The sequence below is a fragment of the Aquarana catesbeiana genome, linkage group LG01 (genome assembly GCF_042186555.1).
Source record: "Aquarana catesbeiana isolate 2022-GZ linkage group LG01, ASM4218655v1, whole genome shotgun sequence".
In the NCBI taxonomy this organism is placed as follows: domain Eukaryota; kingdom Metazoa; phylum Chordata; class Amphibia; order Anura; family Ranidae; genus Aquarana; species Aquarana catesbeiana.
The window spans coordinates 406,015,414-406,034,571 of record NC_133324.1 but is presented as its reverse complement, the minus strand read 5'-3'; the positions used below and the strand labels follow the sequence as shown (position 1 = coordinate 406,034,571).

At 43.0% G+C, this 19,158-nt stretch overlaps 11 non-coding genes across 11 annotated transcripts; all 11 read left to right on the top strand.

The window, feature by feature from the left end:
* Positions 1 to 817: 817 nt before the first annotated feature.
* Positions 818 to 902, top strand: TRNAR-UCU (transfer RNA arginine (anticodon UCU)). Its single transcript is given in 2 exon segments — positions 818 to 854; positions 867 to 902. It is a non-coding gene; the product is annotated as a tRNA-Arg (tRNA).
* A 1,094-nt stretch (positions 903 to 1,996) lies between these two features.
* TRNAR-UCU (transfer RNA arginine (anticodon UCU)) lies at positions 1,997 to 2,081 on the top strand. The gene is given in 2 exon segments: positions 1,997 to 2,033; positions 2,046 to 2,081. It is a non-coding gene; the product is annotated as a tRNA-Arg (tRNA).
* Positions 2,082 to 4,355: 2,274 nt separating this feature from the next.
* TRNAR-UCU (transfer RNA arginine (anticodon UCU)) lies at positions 4,356 to 4,440 on the top strand. The gene is given in 2 exon segments: positions 4,356 to 4,392; positions 4,405 to 4,440. It is a non-coding gene; the product is annotated as a tRNA-Arg (tRNA).
* Positions 4,441 to 5,535: 1,095 nt separating this feature from the next.
* On the top strand, positions 5,536 to 5,620 carry TRNAR-UCU (transfer RNA arginine (anticodon UCU)). The gene is given in 2 exon segments: positions 5,536 to 5,572; positions 5,585 to 5,620. It is a non-coding gene; the product is annotated as a tRNA-Arg (tRNA).
* Positions 5,621 to 7,887: 2,267 nt separating this feature from the next.
* TRNAR-UCU (transfer RNA arginine (anticodon UCU)) lies at positions 7,888 to 7,972 on the top strand. Its single transcript is given in 2 exon segments — positions 7,888 to 7,924; positions 7,937 to 7,972. It is a non-coding gene; the product is annotated as a tRNA-Arg (tRNA).
* A 1,095-nt stretch (positions 7,973 to 9,067) lies between these two features.
* On the top strand, positions 9,068 to 9,152 carry TRNAR-UCU (transfer RNA arginine (anticodon UCU)). Its single transcript is given in 2 exon segments — positions 9,068 to 9,104; positions 9,117 to 9,152. It is a non-coding gene; the product is annotated as a tRNA-Arg (tRNA).
* Positions 9,153 to 10,247: 1,095 nt separating this feature from the next.
* TRNAR-UCU (transfer RNA arginine (anticodon UCU)) lies at positions 10,248 to 10,332 on the top strand. Its single transcript is given in 2 exon segments — positions 10,248 to 10,284; positions 10,297 to 10,332. It is a non-coding gene; the product is annotated as a tRNA-Arg (tRNA).
* A 2,275-nt stretch (positions 10,333 to 12,607) lies between these two features.
* Positions 12,608 to 12,692, top strand: TRNAR-UCU (transfer RNA arginine (anticodon UCU)). Its single transcript is given in 2 exon segments — positions 12,608 to 12,644; positions 12,657 to 12,692. It is a non-coding gene; the product is annotated as a tRNA-Arg (tRNA).
* Positions 12,693 to 13,786: 1,094 nt separating this feature from the next.
* TRNAR-UCU (transfer RNA arginine (anticodon UCU)) lies at positions 13,787 to 13,871 on the top strand. Its single transcript is given in 2 exon segments — positions 13,787 to 13,823; positions 13,836 to 13,871. It is a non-coding gene; the product is annotated as a tRNA-Arg (tRNA).
* Positions 13,872 to 16,145: 2,274 nt separating this feature from the next.
* Positions 16,146 to 16,230, top strand: TRNAR-UCU (transfer RNA arginine (anticodon UCU)). The gene is given in 2 exon segments: positions 16,146 to 16,182; positions 16,195 to 16,230. It is a non-coding gene; the product is annotated as a tRNA-Arg (tRNA).
* A 1,095-nt stretch (positions 16,231 to 17,325) lies between these two features.
* On the top strand, positions 17,326 to 17,410 carry TRNAR-UCU (transfer RNA arginine (anticodon UCU)). Its single transcript is given in 2 exon segments — positions 17,326 to 17,362; positions 17,375 to 17,410. It is a non-coding gene; the product is annotated as a tRNA-Arg (tRNA).
* Positions 17,411 to 19,158: the final 1,748 nt, after the last annotated feature.

Below are 19,158 nucleotides of genomic sequence, written 5' to 3'. Positions count from 1 at the left end.
TTGCTACCTTCACCTCAATTAGATTTCCAAACAATGCCCCATCTTAACCGATGACACCACCAAACTTCCACTTCACTCTCTTGATATGTCTTGCCTTGACTATTGCAACTCCCTACTCTTTGGCCTGCTTCTAAACAGACCATGGCCTCTTCAGTCTATCTTATATGCTGCTGCCAGTCTTATCCCCCTTACCAACTATTTACCAGCAGAAGTGTCAGCCACCACCTCTCTGACAATCTCTCCCTGGCTTCTGTTCACCCATCAAATCAAATTCAAAATACTAACAATATAAAAAGCCACCCACAACTCTGCCCCTAGCTACATCATCAACCTTATCTGATAGTATCAAACAAAACACCCTGTTCTCTCCTTCCTAGAATTCCTATTCGCTAGCTCCCTCAACACTTCTTCCAATGCTCGCCTATGGGATTTCCCCAGGGGCTCTCCCATCCTCTTAAATTCCCAACACCAATCTATATGTCTATTTCCCACTCTCTAGGCCTCAGTTGATCCCTGGAAACTCTTCAGGGAATTCTATCCCGCCATTACCTAATAGCCGAACTTTTCATTTTTCCAACAACACATCAACAGTACAAATACTGCTACTTAACATCACCTCCGGTTCCCACCTAAAGATCAAAAAAAGTAACGCTAAGGCAAATGCCCAAACAGGAACATTTCAATCTTAAACTGTATCTGGACCAGATCTTGAGCTCATCCCTGTTATTTAGTGCCAGCCAGTATGAGGATGTGTTTATGTGCTATGACTTGAGTAGTAGTTCCTCAGGCGAGGTCCTCTAACCGCACCCAAAGGGAGGGCTCTGTGGCGCAATGGATAGCGCATTGGACTTCTAGTTGGTGTAGTAATTCAAAGGTTGTGGGTTCGAGTCCCACCAGAGTCGGTTTTATATAGTCCTTGTTTATAGTCATGCTGCTCTAATGCTATCAACTAATGGATTCCATTCAAAAGGTAGCTGTAGTGAAGTGGATTTGCCATATAAGCTAATAATAGTGCCTAGTGTTTCAGGCTTCTCTTGAGAGTTGATATCAGCAAAATTGGAGGTACCCTGTGAAATTCAAAGCAAAGAGGTGGATTTGTAAGCTAACCTGCATTCTATTGTTCCCTTCCTTCTTACTGTGTCCTCTCTTGTCAGCCCCACAACCATTTACTGTCCAAATCTTGCTACCTTCACCTCAATTAGATTTCCAAACAATGCCCCATCTTAACTGATGACACCACCAAACTTCCACTTCACTCTCTTGATATGTCTTGCCTTGACTATTGCAACTCCCTACTCTTTGGCCTGCTTCTAAACAGACCATGGCCTCTTCAGTCTATCTTATATGCTGCTGCCAGTCTTATCCCCCTTACCAACCATTTACCAGCAGAAGTGTCAGCCACCACCTCTCTGACAATCTCTCCCTGGCTTCTGTTCACCCATCAAATCAAATTCAAAATACTAACAATATAAAAAGCCACCCACAACTCTGCCCCTAGCTACATCATCAACCTTATCTGATGGTATCAAACAAAACACCCTGTTCTCTCCTTCCAAGAATTCCTATTCGCTAGCTCCCTCAACACTTATTCCAATGCTCAATATGGGATTTCCCCAGGGGCTCTCCCATCCTCTTAAATTCCCTACACCAATCTATATGTCTATTTCCCACTCTCTAGGCCTCAGTTGATCCCTGGAAACTCTTCAGGGAATTCTATCCCGCCATTACCTAATAGCCGAACTTTTCATTTTTCCAACAACACATCAACAGTACAAATACTGCTACTTAACATCACCTCCGGTTCCCACCTAAAGATCAAAAAAAGTAACGCTAAGGCAAATGCCCAAACAGGAACATTTCAATCTTAAACTGTATCTGGACCAGATCTTGAGCTCATCCCTGTTATTTAGTGCCAGCCAGTATGAGGATGTGTTTATGTGCTATGACTTGAGTAGTAGTTCCTCAGGCGAGGTCCTCTAACCGCACCCAAAGGGAGGGCTCTGTGGCGCAATGGATAGCGCATTGGACTTCTAGTTGGTGTAGTAATTCAAAGGTTGTGGGTTCGAGTCCCACCAGAGTCGGTTTTATATAGTCCTTGTTTATAGTCATGCTGCTCTAATGCTATCAACTAATGGATTCCATTCAAAAGGTAGCTGTAGTGAAGTGGATTTGCCATATAAGCTAATAATAGTGCCTAGTGTTTCAGGCTTCTCTTGAGAGTTGATATCAGCAAAATTGGAGGTACCCTGTGAAATTCAAAGCAAAGAGGTGGATTTGTAAGCTAACCTGCATTCTATTGTTCCCTTCCTTCTTACTGTGTCCTCTCTTGTCAGCCCCACAACCATTTACTGTCCAAATCTTGCTACCTTCACCTCAATTAGATTTCCAAACAATGCCCCATCTTAACTGAAGACACCACCAAACTTCCACTTCACTCTCTTGATATGTCTTGCCTTGACTATTGCAACTCCCTACTCTTTGGCCTGCTTCTAAACAGACCATGGCCTCTTCAGTCTATCTTATATGCTGCTGCCAGTCTTATCCCCCTTACCAACCATTTACCAGCAGAAGTGTCAGCCACCACCTCTCTGACAATCTCTCCCTGGCTTCTGTTCACCCATCAAATCAAATTCAAAATACTAACAATATAAAAAGCCACCCACAACTCTGCCCCTAGCTACATCATCAACCTTATCTGATGGTATCAAACAAAACACCCTGTTCTCTCCTTCCAAGAATTCCTATTCGCTAGCTCCCTCAACACTTATTCCAATGCTCAATATGGGATTTCCCCAGGGGCTCTCCCATCCTCTTAAATTCCCTACACCAATCTATATGTCTATTTCCCACTCTCTAGGCCTCAGTTGATCCCTGGAAACTCTTCAGGGAATTCTATCCCGCCATTACCTAATAGCAGAACTTTTCATTTTTCCAACAACACATCAACAGTACAAATACTGCTACTTAACATCACCTCCGGTTCCCACCTAAAGATCAAAAAAAGTAACGCTAAGGCAAATGCCCAAACAGGAACATTTCAATCTTAAACTGTATCTGGACCAGATCTTGAGCTCATCCCTGTTATTTAGTGCCAGCCAGTATGAGGATGTGTTTATGTGCTATGACTTGAGTAGTAGTTCCTCAGGCGAGGTCCTCTAACCACACCCAAAGGGAGGGCTCTGTGGCGCAATGGATAGCGCATTGGACTTCTAGTTGGTGTAGTAATTCAAAGGTTGTGGGTTCGAATAACACCAGAGTCGGTTTTATATAGTCCTTGTTTATAGTCATGCTGCTCTAATGCTATCAACTAATGGATTCCATTCAAAAGGTAGCTGTAGTGAAGTGGATTTGCCAAATAAGCTAATAATAGTGCCTAGTGTTTCAGGCTTCTCTTGAGAGTTCATATCAGCAAAATTGGAGGTACCCTGTGAAATTCAAAGCAAAGAGGTGGATTTGTAAGCTAACCTGCATTCTATTGTTCCCTTCCTTCTTACTGTGTCATCTCTTGTCAGCCCCACAACCATTTACTGTCCAAATCTTGCTACCTTCACCTCAATTAGATTTCCAAACAATGCCCCATCTTAACCGATGACACCACCAAACTTCCACTTCACTCTCTTGATATGTCTTGCCTTGACTATTGCAACTCCCTACTCTTTGGCCTGCTTCTAAACAGACCATGGCCTCTTCAGTCTATCTTATATGCTGCTGCCAGTCTTATCCCACTTACCAACCATTTACCAGCAGAAGTGTCAGCCACCACCTCTCTGACAATCTCTCCCTGGCTTCTGTTCACCCATCAAATCAAATTCAAAATACTAACAATATAAAAAGCCACCCACAACTCTGCCCCTAGCTACATCATCAACCTTATCTGATGGTATCAAACAAAACACCCTGTTCTCTCCTTCCAAGAATTCCTATTCGCTAGCTCCCTCAACACTTCTTCCAATGCTCGCCTATGGGATTTCCCCAGGGGCTCTCCCATCCTCTTAAATTCCCTACACCAATCTATATGTCTATTTCCCACTCTCTAGGCCTCAGTTGATCCCTGGAAACTCTTCAGGGAATTCTATCCCGCCATTACCTAATAGCAGAACTTTTCATTTTTCCAACAACACATCAACAGTACAAATACTGCTACTTAACATCACCTCCGGTTCCCACCTAAAGATCAAAAAAAGTAGCGCTAAGGCAAATGCCCAAACAGGAACATTTCAATCTTAAACTGTATCTGGACCAGATCTTGAGCTCATCCCTGTTATTTAGTGCCAGCCAGTATGAGGATGTGTTTATGTGCTATGACTTGAGTAGTAGTTCCTCAGGCATGGTTCTCTAACCACACGCGAAGGGAGGGCTCTGTGGCGCAATGGATAGTGCATTGGACTTCTAGTTAGTGTAGTAATTCAAAGGTTGTGGGTTCGAGTCCCACCAGAGTCAGTTTTATATAGTCCTTGTTTATAGTCATGCTGCTCTAATGCTATCAACTAATGGATTCCATTCAAAAGGTAGCTGTAGTGAAGTGGATTTGCCAAATAAGCTAATAATAGTGCCTAGTGTTTCAGGCTTCTCTTGAGAGTTGATATCAGCAAAATTGGAGGTACCCTGTGAAATTCAAAGCAAAGAGGTGGATTTGTAAGCTAACCTGCATTCTATTGTTCCCTTCCTTCTTACTGTGTCCTCTCTTGTCAGCCCCACAACCATTTACTGTCCAAATCTTGCTACCTTCACCTCAATTAGATTTCCAAACAATGCCCCATCTTAACCGATGACACCACCAAACTTCCACTTCACTCTCTTGATATGTCTTGCCTTGACTATTGCAACTCCCTACTCTTTGGCCTGCTTCTAAACAGACCATGGCCTCTTCAGTCTATCTTATATGCTGCTGCCAGTCTTATCCCCCTTACCAACCATTTACCAGCAGAAGTGTCAGCCACCACCTCTCTGACAATCTCTCCCTGGCTTCTGTTCACCCATCAAATCAAATTCAAAATACTAACAATATAAAAAGCCACCCACAACTCTGCCCCTAGCTACATCATCAACCTTATCTGATGGTATCAAACAAAACACCCTGTTCTCTCCTTCCAAGAATTCCTATTCGCTAGCTCCCTCAACACTTATTCCAATGCTCGCCTATGGGATTTCCCCAGGGGCTCTCCCATCCTCTTAAATTCCCTACACCAATCTATATGTCTATTTCCCACTCTCTAGGCCTCAGTTGATCACTGGAAACTCTTCAGGGAATTCTATCCCGCCATTACCTAATAGCAGAACTTTTCATTTTTCCAACAACACATCAACAGTAGAAATACTGCTACTTAACATCACCTCCGGTTCCCACCTAAAGATCAAAAAAAGTAACGCTAAGGCAAATGCCCAAACAGGAACATTTCAATCTTAAACTGTATCTGGACCAGATCTTGAGCTCATCCCTGTTATTTAGTGCCAGCCAGTATGAGGATGTGTTTATGGGCTATGACTTGAGTAGTAGTTCCTCAGGCGAGGTCCACTAACTGCACCCAAAGGGAGGGCTCTGTGGCGCAATGGATAGCGCATTGGACTTCTAGTTGGTGTAGTAATTCAAAGGTTGTGGGTTCGAGTCCCACCAGAGTCAGTTTTATATAGTCCTTGTTTATAGTCATGCTGCTCTAATGCTATCAACTAATGGATTCCATTCAAAAGGTAGCTGTAGTGAAGTGGATTTGCCAAATAAGCTAATAATAGTGCCTAGTGTTTCAGGCTTCTCTTGAGAGTTGATATCAGCAAAATTGGAGGTACCCTGTGAAATTCAAAGCAAAGAGGTGGATTTGTAAGCTAACCTGCATTCTATTGTTCCCTTCCTTCTTACTGTGTCCTCTCTTGTCAGCCCCACAACCATTTACTGTCCAAATCTTGCTACCTTCACCTCAATTAGATTTCCAAACAATGCCCCATCTTAACCGATGACACCACCAAACTTCCACTTCACTCTCTTGATATGTCTTGCCTTGACTATTGCAACTCCCTACTCTTTGGCCTGCTTCTAAACAGACCATGGCCTCTTCAGTCTATCTTATATGCTGCTGCCAGTCTTATCCCCCTTACCAACCATTTATCAGCAGAAGTGTCAGCCACAACCTCTCTGACAATCTCTCCCTGGCTTCTGTTCACCCATCAAATCAAATTCAAAATACTAACAATATAAAAAGCCACCCACAACTCTGCCCCTAGCTACATCATCAACCTTATCTGATGGTATCAAACAAAACACCCTGTTCTCTCCTTCCAAGAATTCCTATTCGCTAGCTCCCTCAACACTTCTTCCAATGCTCGCCTATGGGATATCCCCAGGGGCTCTCCCATCCTCTTAAATTCCCTACTCCAATCTATATGTCTATTTCCCACTCTCTAGGCCTCAGTTGATCCCTGGAAACTCTTCAGGGAATTCTATCCCGCCATTACCTAATAGCAGAACTTTTAATTTTTCCAACAACACATCAACAGTACAAATACTGCTACTTAACATCACCTCCGGTTCCCACCTAAAGATCAAAAAAGTAGCGCTAAGGAAAATGCCCAAACAGGAACATTTCAATCTTAAACTGTATCTGGACCAGATCTTGAGCTCATCCCTGTTATTTAGTGCCAGCCAGTATGAGGATGTGTTTATGTGCTATGACTTGAGTAGTAGTTCCTCAGGCAAGGTCCTCTAAACACACCCAAAGGGAGGGATCTGTGGTGCAATGGATAGTGCATTGGACTTCTAGTTGGTGTAGTAATTCAAAGGTTGAATTACCACCAGAGTCAGTTTTATATAGTCCTTGTTTATAGTCATGCTGCTCTAATGCTATCAACTAATGGATTCCATTCAAAAGGTAGCTGTAGTGAAGTGGATTTGCCAAATAAGCTAATAATAGTGCCTAGTGTTTCAGACTTCTCTTGAGAGTTGATATCAGCAAAATTGGAGGTACCCTGTGAAATTCAAAGCAAAGAGGTGGATTTGTAAGCTAACCTGCATTCTATTGTTCCCTTCCTTCTTACTGTGTCATCTCTTGTCAGCCCCACAACCATTTACTGTCCAAATCTTGCTACCTTCACCTCAATTAGATTTCCAAACAATGCCCCATCTTAACCGATGACACCACCAAACTTCCACTTCACTCTCTTGATATGTCTTGCCTTGACTATTGCAACTCCCTACTCTTTGGCCTGCTTCTAAACAGACCATGGCCTCTTCAGTCTATCTTATATGCTGCTGCCAGTCTTATCCCCCTTACCAACCATTTACCAGCAGAAGTGTCAGCCACCACCTCTCTGACAATCTCTCCCTGGCTTCTGTTCACCCATCAAATCAAATTCAAAATACTAACAATATAAAAAGCCACCCACAACTCTGCCCCTAGCTACATCATCAACCTTATCTGATAGTATCAAACAAAACACCCTGTTCTCTCCTTCCTAGAATTCCTATTCGCTAGCTCCCTCAACACTTCTTCCAATGCTCGCCTATGGGATTTCCCCAGGGGCTCTCCCATCCTCTTAAATTCCCAACACCAATCTATATGTCTATTTCCCACTCTCTAGGCCTCAGTTGATCCCTGGAAACTCTTCAGGGAATTCTATCCCGCCATTACCTAATAGCCGAACTTTTCATTTTTCCAACAACACATCAACAGTACAAATACTGCTACTTAACATCACCTCCGGTTCCCACCTAAAGATCAAAAAAAGTAACGCTAAGGCAAATGCCCAAACAGGAACATTTCAATCTTAAACTGTATCTGGACCAGATCTTGAGCTCATCCCTGTTATTTAGTGCCAGCCAGTATGAGGATGTGTTTATGTGCTATGACTTGAGTAGTAGTTCCTCAGGCGAGGTCCTCTAACCGCACCCAAAGGGAGGGCTCTGTGGCGCAATGGATAGCGCATTGGACTTCTAGTTGGTGTAGTAATTCAAAGGTTGTGGGTTCGAGTCCCACCAGAGTCGGTTTTATATAGTCCTTGTTTATAGTCATGCTGCTCTAATGCTATCAACTAATGGATTCCATTCAAAAGGTAGCTGTAGTGAAGTGGATTTGCCATATAAGCTAATAATAGTGCCTAGTGTTTCAGGCTTCTCTTGAGAGTTGATATCAGCAAAATTGGAGGTACCCTGTGAAATTCAAAGCAAAGAGGTGGATTTGTAAGCTAACCTGCATTCTATTGTTCCCTTCCTTCTTACTGTGTCCTCTCTTGTCAGCCCCACAACCATTTACTGTCCAAATCTTGCTACCTTCACCTCAATTAGATTTCCAAACAATGCCCCATCTTAACTGATGACACCACCAAACTTCCACTTCACTCTCTTGATATGTCTTGCCTTGACTATTGCAACTCCCTACTCTTTGGCCTGCTTCTAAACAGACCATGGCCTCTTCAGTCTATCTTATATGCTTCTGCCAGTCTTATCCCCCTTACCAACCATTTACCAGCAGAAGTGTCAGCCACCACCTCTCTGACAATCTCTCCCTGGCTTCTGTTCACCCATCAAATCAAATTCAAAATACTAACAATATAAAAAGCCACCCACAACTCTGCCCCTAGCTACATCATCAACCTTATCTGATGGTATCAAACAAAACACCCTGTTCTCTCCTTCCAAGAATTCCTATTCGCTAGCTCCCTCAACACTTTTTCCAATGCTCGCCTATGGGATTTCCCCAGGGGCTCTCCCATCCTCTTAAATTCCCTACACCAATCTATATGTCTATTTCCCACTCTCTAGGCCTCAGTTGATCAATGGAAACTCTTCAGGGAATTCTATCCCGCCATTACCTAATAGCAGAACTTTTCATTTTTCCAACAACACATCAACAGTAGAAATACTGCTACTTAACATCACCTCCGGTTCCCACCTAAAGATCAAAAAAAGTAACGCTAAGGCAAATGCCCAAACAGGAACATTTCAATCTTAAACTGTATCTGGACCAGATCTTGAGCTCATCCCTGTTATTTAGTGCCAGCCAGTATGAGGATGTGTTTATGGGCTATGACTTGAGTAGTAGTTCCTCAGGCGAGGTCCTCTAACTGCACCCAAAGGGAGGGCTCTGTGGCGCAATGGATAGCGCATTGGACTTCTAGTTGGTGTAGAAATTCAAAGGTTGTGGGTTCGAGTCCCACCAGAGTCAGTTTTATATAGTCCTTGTTTATAGTCATGCTGCTCTAATGCTATCAACTAATGGATTCCATTCAAAAGGTAGCTGTAGTGAAGTGGATTTGCCAAATAAGCTAATAATAGTGCCTAGTGTTTCAGGCTTCTCTTGAGAGTTGATATCAGCAAAATTGGAGGTACCCTGTGAAATTCAAAGCAAAGAGGTGGATTTGTAAGCTAACCTGCATTCTATTGTTCCCTTCCTTCTTACTGTGTCCTCTCTTGTCAGCCCCACAACCATTTACTGTCCAAATCTTGCTACCTTCACCTCAATTAGATTTCCAAACAATGCCCCATCTTAACCGATGACATCACCAAACTTCCACTTCACTCTCTTGATATGTCTTGCCTTGACTATTGCAACTCCCTACTCTTTGGCCTGCTTCTAAACAGACCATGGCCTCTTCAGTCTATCTTATATGCTGCTGCCAGTCTTATCCCCCTTACCAACCATTTATCAGCAGAAGTGTCAGCCACAACCTCTCTGACAATCTCTCCCTGGCTTCTGTTCACCCATCAAATCAAATTCAAAATACTAACAATATAAAAAGCCACCCACAACTCTGCCCCTAGCTACATCATCAACCTTATCTGATGGTATCAAACAAAACACCCTGTTCTCTCCTTCCAAGAATTCCTATTCGCTAGCTCCCTCAACACTTATTCCAATGCTCGCCTATGGGATTTCCCCAGGGACTCTCCCATCCTCTTAAATTCCCTACACCAATCTATATGTCTATTTCCCACTCTCTAGGCCTCAGTTGATCACTGGAAACTCTTCAGGGAATTCTATCCCGCCATTACCTAATAGCAGAACTTTCCATTTTTCCAACAACACATCAACAGTACAAATACTGCTACTTAACATCACCTCCGGTTTCCACCTAAAGATCAAAAAAAGTAACGCTAAGGCAAATGCCCAAACAGGAACATTTCAATCTTAAACTGTATCTGGACCAGATCTTGAGCTCATCCCTGTTATTTAGTGCCAGCCAGTATGAGGATGTGTTTATGTGCTATGACTTGAGTAGTAGTTCCTCAGGCATGGTTCTCTAACCACACACAAAGGGAGGGCTCTGTGGCGCAATGGATAGCGCATTGGACTTCTAGTTAGTGTAGTAATTCAAAGGTTGTGGGTTCGAGTCCCACCAGAATCAGTTTTATATAGTCCTTGTTTATAGTCATGCTGCTCTAATGCTATCAACTAATGGATTCCATTCAAAAGGTAGCTGTAGTGAAGTGGATTTGCCAAATAAGCTAATAATAGTGCCTAGTGTTTCAGGCTTCTCTTGAGAGTTGATATCAGCAAAATTGGAGGTACCCTGTGAAATTCAAAGCAAAGAGGTGGATTTGTAAGCTAACCTGCATTCTATTGTTCCCTTCCTTCTTACTGTGTCCTCTCTTGTCAGCCCCACAACCATTTACTGTCCAAATCTTGCTACCTTCACCTCAATTAGATTTCCAAACAATGCCCCATCTTAACCGATGACACCACCAAACTTCCACTTCACTCTCTTGATATGTCTTGCCTTGACTATTGCAACTCCCTACTCTTTGGCCTGCTTCTAAACAGACCATGGCCTCTTCAGTCTATCTTATATGCTGCTGCCAGTCTTATCCCCCTTACCAACCATTTACCAGCAGAAGTGTCAGCCACCACCTCTCTGACAATCTCTCCCTGGCTTCTGTTCACCCATCAAATCAAATTCAAAATACTAACAATATAAAAAGCCACCCACAACTCTGCCCCTAGCTACATCATCAACCTTATCTGATGGTATCAAACAAAACACCCTGTTCTCTCCTTCCAAGAATTCCTATTCGCTAGCTCCCTCAACACTTCTTCCAATGCTCGCCTATGGGATTTCCCCAGGGGCTCTCCCATCCTCTTAAATTCCCTACTCCAATCTATATGTCTATTTCCCACTCTCTAGGCCTCAGTTGATCCCTGGAAACTCTTCAGGGAATTCTATTCCGCCATTACCTAATAGCAGAACTTTTCATTTTTACAACAACACATCAACAGTACAAATACTGCTACTTAACATCACCTCCGGTTCCCACCTAAAGATCAAAAAAAGTAGCGCTAAGGCAAATGCCCAAACAGGAACATTTCAATCTTAAACTGTATCTGGACCAGATCTTGAGCTCATCCCTGTTATTTAGTGCCAGCCAGTATGAGGATGTGTTTATGTGCTATGACTTGAGTAGTAGTTCCTCAGGCAAGGTCCTCTAACCGTACCCAAGTGGAGTGCTCTGTGGGCCAATGGATAGCGCATTGGACTTCTAGTTGGTGTAGTAATTTAAAGGTTGTGGGTTCAAGTCCCACCAGAGTCTCTTTTATATAGTCCTTGTTTATAGTCATGCTGCTCTAATGCTATCAACTAATGGATTCAATTCAAAAGGTAGCTGTAGTGAAGTGGATTTGCCAAATAAGCTAATAATAGTGCCTAGTGTTTCAGGCTTCTCTTGAGAGTTGATATCAGCAAAATTGGAGGTACCCTGTGAAATTCAAAGCAAAGAGGTGGATTTGTAAGCTAACCTGCATTCTATTGTTCCCTTCCTTCTTACTGTGTCATCTCTTGTCAGCCCCACAACCATTTACTGTCCAAATCTTGCTACCTTCACCTCAATTAGATTTCCAAACAATGCCCCATCTTAACCGATGACACCACCAAACTTCCACTTCACTCTCTTGATATGTCTTGCCTTGACTATTGCAACTCCCTACTCTTTGGCCTGCTTCTAAACAGACCATGGCCTCTTCAGTCTATCTTATATGCTGCTGCCAGTCTTATCCCCCTTACCAACTATTTACCAGCAGAAGTGTCAGCCACCACCTCTCTGACAATCTCTCCCTGGCTTCTGTTCACCCATCAAATCAAATTCAAAATACTAACAATATAAAAAGCCACCCACAACTCTGCCCCTAGCTACATCATCAACCTTATCTGATAGTATCAAACAAAACACCCTGTTCTCTCCTTCCTAGAATTCCTATTCGCTAGCTCCCTCAACACTTCTTCCAATGCTCGCCTATGGGATTTCCCCAGGGGCTCTCCCATCCTCTTAAATTCCCAACACCAATCTATATGTCTATTTCCCACTCTCTAGGCCTCAGTTGATCCCTGGAAACTCTTCAGGGAATTCTATCCCGCCATTACCTAATAGCCGAACTTTTCATTTTTCCAACAACACATCAACAGTACAAATACTGCTACTTAACATCACCTCCGGTTCCCACCTAAAGATCAAAAAAAGTAACGCTAAGGCAAATGCCCAAACAGGAACATTTCAATCTTAAACTGTATCTGGACCAGATCTTGAGCTCATCCCTGTTATTTAGTGCCAGCCAGTATGAGGATGTGTTTATGTGCTATGACTTGAGTAGTAGTTCCTCAGGCGAGGTCCTCTAACCGCACCCAAAGGGAGGGCTCTGTGGCGCAATGGATAGCGCATTGGACTTCTAGTTGGTGTAGTAATTCAAAGGTTGTGGGTTCGAGTCCCACCAGAGTCGGTTTTATATAGTCCTTGTTTATAGTCATGCTGCTCTAATGCTATCAACTAATGGATTCCATTCAAAAGGTAGCTGTAGTGAAGTGGATTTGCCATATAAGCTAATAATAGTGCCTAGTGTTTCAGGCTTCTCTTGAGAGTTGATATCAGCAAAATTGGAGGTACCCTGTGAAATTCAAAGCAAAGAGGTGGATTTGTAAGCTAACCTGCATTCTATTGTTCCCTTCCTTCTTACTGTGTCCTCTCTTGTCAGCCCCACAACCATTTACTGTCCAAATCTTGCTACCTTCACCTCAATTAGATTTCCAAACAATGCCCCATCTTAACTGATGACACCACCAAACTTCCACTTCACTCTCTTGATATGTCTTGCCTTGACTATTGCAACTCCCTACTCTTTGGCCTGCTTCTAAACAGACCATGGCCTCTTCAGTCTATCTTATATGCTGCTGCCAGTCTTATCCCCCTTACCAACCATTTACCAGCAGAAGTGTCAGCCACCACCTCTCTGACAATCTCTCCCTGGCTTCTGTTCACCCATCAAATCAAATTCAAAATACTAACAATATAAAAAGCCACCCACAACTCTGCCCCTAGCTACATCATCAACCTTATCTGATGGTATCAAACAAAACACCCTGTTCTCTCCTTCCAAGAATTCCTATTCGCTAGCTCCCTCAACACTTATTCCAATGCTCAATATGGGATTTCCCCAGGGGCTCTCCCATCCTCTTAAATTCCCTACACCAATCTATATGTCTATTTCCCACTCTCTAGGCCTCAGTTGATCCCTGGAAACTCTTCAGGGAATTCTATCCCGCCATTACCTAATAGCCGAACTTTTCATTTTTCCAACAACACATCAACAGTACAAATACTGCTACTTAACATCACCTCCGGTTCCCACCTAAAGATCAAAAAAAGTAACGCTAAGGCAAATGCCCAAACAGGAACATTTCAATCTTAAACTGTATCTGGACCAGATCTTGAGCTCATCCCTGTTATTTAGTGCCAGCCAGTATGAGGATGTGTTTATGTGCTATGACTTGAGTAGTAGTTCCTCAGGCGAGGTCCTCTAACCGCACCCAAAGGGAGGGCTCTGTGGCGCAATGGATAGCGCATTGGACTTCTAGTTGGTGTAGTAATTCAAAGGTTGTGGGTTCGAGTCCCACCAGAGTCGGTTTTATATAGTCCTTGTTTATAGTCATGCTGCTCTAATGCTATCAACTAATGGATTCCATTCAAAAGGTAGCTGTAGTGAAGTGGATTTGCCATATAAGCTAATAATAGTGCCTAGTGTTTCAGGCTTCTCTTGAGAGTTGATATCAGCAAAATTGGAGGTACCCTGTGAAATTCAAAGCAAAGAGGTGGATTTGTAAGCTAACCTGCATTCTATTGTTCCCTTCCTTCTTACTGTGTCCTCTCTTGTCAGCCCCACAACCATTTACTGTCCAAATCTTGCTACCTTCACCTCAATTAGATTTCCAAACAATGCCCCATCTTAACTGAAGACACCACCAAACTTCCACTTCACTCTCTTGATATGTCTTGCCTTGACTATTGCAACTCCCTACTCTTTGGCCTGCTTCTAAACAGACCATGGCCTCTTCAGTCTATCTTATATGCTGCTGCCAGTCTTATCCCCCTTACCAACCATTTACCAGCAGAAGTGTCAGCCACCACCTCTCTGACAATCTCTCCCTGGCTTCTGTTCACCCATCAAATCAAATTCAAAATACTAACAATATAAAAAGCCACCCACAACTCTGCCCCTAGCTACATCATCAACCTTATCTGATGGTATCAAACAAAACACCCTGTTCTCTCCTTCCAAGAATTCCTATTCGCTAGCTCCCTCAACACTTATTCCAATGCTCAATATGGGATTTCCCCAGGGGCTCTCCCATCCTCTTAAATTCCCTACACCAATCTATATGTCTATTTCCCACTCTCTAGGCCTCAGTTGATCCCTGGAAACTCTTCAGGGAATTCTATCCCGCCATTACCTAATAGCAGAACTTTTCATTTTTCCAACAACACATCAACAGTACAAATACTGCTACTTAACATCACCTCCGGTTCCCACCTAAAGATCAAAAAAAGTAACGCTAAGGCAAATGCCCAAACAGGAACATTTCAATCTTAAACTGTATCTGGACCAGATCTTGAGCTCATCCCTGTTATTTAGTGCCAGCCAGTATGAGGATGTGTTTATGTGCTATGACTTGAGTAGTAGTTCCTCAGGCGAGGTCCTCTAACCACACCCAAAGGGAGGGCTCTGTGGCGCAATGGATAGCGCATTGGACTTCTAGTTGGTGTAGTAATTCAAAGGTTGTGGGTTCGAATAACACCAGAGTCGGTTTTATATAGTCCTTGTTTATAGTCATGCTGCTCTAATGCTATCAACTAATGGATTCCATTCAAAAGGTAGCTGTAGTGAAGTGGATTTGCCAAATAAGCTAATAATAGTGCCTAGTGTTTCAGGCTTCTCTTGAGAGTTCATATCAGCAAAATTGGAGGTACCCTGTGAAATTCAAAGCAAAGAGGTGGATTTGTAAGCTAACCTGCATTCTATTGTTCCCTTCCTTCTTACTGTGTCATCTCTTGTCAGCCCCACAACCATTTACTGTCCAAATCTTGCTACCTTCACCTCAATTAGATTTCCAAACAATGCCCCATCTTAACCGATGACACCACCAAACTTCCACTTCACTCTCTTGATATGTCTTGCCTTGACTATTGCAACTCCCTACTCTTTGGCCTGCTTCTAAACAGACCATGGCCTCTTCAGTCTATCTTATATGCTGCTGCCAGTCTTATCCCACTTACCAACCATTTACCAGCAGAAGTGTCAGCCACCACCTCTCTGACAATCTCTCCCTGGCTTCTGTTCACCCATCAAATCAAATTCAAAATACTAACAATATAAAAAGCCACCCACAACTCTGCCCCTAGCTACATCATCAACCTTATCTGATGGTATCAAACAAAACACCCTGTTCTCTCCTTCCAAGAATTCCTATTCGCTAGCTCCCTCAACACTTCTTCCAATGCTCGCCTATGGGATTTCCCCAGGGGCTCTCCCATCCTCTTAAATTCCCTACACCAATCTATATGTCTATTTCCCACTCTCTAGGCCTCAGTTGATCCCTGGAAACTCTTCAGGGAATTCTATCCCGCCATTACCTAATAGCAGAACTTTTCATTTTTCCAACAACACATCAACAGTACAAATACTGCTACTTAACATCACCTCCGGTTCCCACCTAAAGATCAAAAAAAGTAGCGCTAAGGCAAATGCCCAAACAGGAACATTTCAATCTTAAACTGTATCTGGACCAGATCTTGAGCTCATCCCTGTTATTTAGTGCCAGCCAGTATGAGGATGTGTTTATGTGCTATGACTTGAGTAGTAGTTCCTCAGGCATGGTTCTCTAACCACACGCGAAGGGAGGGCTCTGTGGCGCAATGGATAGTGCATTGGACTTCTAGTTAGTGTAGTAATTCAAAGGTTGTGGGTTCGAGTCCCACCAGAGTCAGTTTTATATAGTCCTTGTTTATAGTCATGCTGCTCTAATGCTATCAACTAATGGATTCCATTCAAAAGGTAGCTGTAGTGAAGTGGATTTGCCAAATAAGCTAATAATAGTGCCTAGTGTTTCAGGCTTCTCTTGAGAGTTGATATCAGCAAAATTGGAGGTACCCTGTGAAATTCAAAGCAAAGAGGTGGATTTGTAAGCTAACCTGCATTCTATTGTTCCCTTCCTTCTTACTGTGTCCTCTCTTGTCAGCCCCACAACCATTTACTGTCCAAATCTTGCTACCTTCACCTCAATTAGATTTCCAAACAATGCCCCATCTTAACCGATGACACCACCAAACTTCCACTTCACTCTCTTGATATGTCTTGCCTTGACTATTGCAACTCCCTACTCTTTGGCCTGCTTCTAAACAGACCATGGCCTCTTCAGTCTATCTTATATGCTGCTGCCAGTCTTATCCCCCTTACCAACCATTTACCAGCAGAAGTGTCAGCCACCACCTCTCTGACAATCTCTCCCTGGCTTCTGTTCACCCATCAAATCAAATTCAAAATACTAACAATATAAAAAGCCACCCACAACTCTGCCCCTAGCTACATCATCAACCTTATCTGATGGTATCAAACAAAACACCCTGTTCTCTCCTTCCAAGAATTCCTATTCGCTAGCTCCCTCAACACTTATTCCAATGCTCGCCTATGGGATTTCCCCAGGGGCTCTCCCATCCTCTTAAATTCCCTACACCAATCTATATGTCTATTTCCCACTCTCTAGGCCTCAGTTGATCACTGGAAACTCTTCAGGGAATTCTATCCCGCCATTACCTAATAGCAGAACTTTTCATTTTTCCAACAACACATCAACAGTAGAAATACTGCTACTTAACATCACCTCCGGTTCCCACCTAAAGATCAAAAAAAGTAACGCTAAGGCAAATGCCCAAACAGGAACATTTCAATCTTAAACTGTATCTGGACCAGATCTTGAGCTCATCCCTGTTATTTAGTGCCAGCCAGTATGAGGATGTGTTTATGGGCTATGACTTGAGTAGTAGTTCCTCAGGCGAGGTCCACTAACTGCACCCAAAGGGAGGGCTCTGTGGCGCAATGGATAGCGCATTGGACTTCTAGTTGGTGTAGTAATTCAAAGGTTGTGGGTTCGAGTCCCACCAGAGTCAGTTTTATATAGTCCTTGTTTATAGTCATGCTGCTCTAATGCTATCAACTAATGGATTCCATTCAAAAGGTAGCTGTAGTGAAGTGGATTTGCCAAATAAGCTAATAATAGTGCCTAGTGTTTCAGGCTTCTCTTGAGAGTTGATATCAGCAAAATTGGAGGTACCCTGTGAAATTCAAAGCAAAGAGGTGGATTTGTAAGCTAACCTGCATTCTATTGTTCCCTTCCTTCTTACTGTGTCCTCTCTTGTCAGCCCCACAACCATTTACTGTCCAAATCTTGCTACCTTCACCTCAATTAGATTTCCAAACAATGCCCCATCTTAACCGATGACACCACCAAACTTCCACTTCACTCTCTTGATATGTCTTGCCTTGACTATTGCAACTCCCTACTCTTTGGCCTGCTTCTAAACAGACCATGGCCTCTTCAGTCTATCTTATATGCTGCTGCCAGTCTTATCCCCCTTACCAACCATTTATCAGCAGAAGTGTCAGCCACAACCTCTCTGACAATCTCTCCCTGGCTTCTGTTCACCCATCAAATCAAATTCAAAATACTAACAATATAAAAAGCCACCCACAACTCTGCCCCTAGCTACATCATCAACCTTATCTGATGGTATCAAACAAAACACCCTGTTCTCTCCTTCCAAGAATTCCTATTCGCTAGCTCCCTCAACACTTCTTCCAATGCTCGCCTATGGGATATCCCCAGGGGCTCTCCCATCCTCTTAAATTCCCTACTCCAATCTATATGTCTATTTCCCACTCTCTAGGCCTCAGTTGATCCCTGGAAACTCTTCAGGGAATTCTATCCCGCCATTACCTAATAGCAGAACTTTTAATTTTTCCAACAACACATCAACAGTACAAATACTGCTACTTAACATCACCTCCGGTTCCCACCTAAAGATCAAAAAAGTAGCGCTAAGGAAAATGCCCAAACAGGAACATTTCAATCTTAAACTGTATCTGGACCAGATCTTGAGCTCATCCCTGTTATTTAGTGCCAGCCAGTATGAGGATGTGTTTATGTGCTATGACTTGAGTAGTAGTTCCTCAGGCAAGGTCCTCTAAACACACCCAAAGGGAGGGATCTGTGGTGCAATGGATAGTGCATTGGACTTCTAGTTGGTGTAGTAATTCAAAGGTTGAATTACCACCAGAGTCAGTTTTATATAGTCCTTGTTTATAGTCATGCTGCTCTAATGCTATCAACTAATGGATTCCATTCAAAAGGTAGCTGTAGTGAAGTGGATTTGCCATACAAGCTAATAATAGTGCCTAGTGTTTCAGGCTTCTCTTGAGAGTTGATATCAGCAAAATTGGAGGTACCCTGTGAAATTCAAAGCAAAGAGGTGGATTTGTAAGCTAACCTTCGTTCTATTGTTCCTTTCCTTCTTACTGTGTCCTCTCTTGTCAGCCCCACAACCATTTACTGTCCAAATCTTGCTACCTTCACCTTAATTAGATTTCCAAACAATGCCCCATCTTAACCGATGACACCACCAAACTTCCACTTCACTCTCTTGATATGTCTTGCCTTGACTATTGCAACTCCCTACTCTTTGGCCTGCTTCTAAACAGACCATGGCCTCTTCAGTCTATCTTATATGCTGCTGCCAGTCTTATCCCCCTTACCAACCATTTACCAGCAGAAGTGTCAGCCACCACCTCTCTGACAATCTCTCCCTGGCTTCTGTTCACCCATCAAATCAAATTCAAAATACTAACAATATAAAAAGCC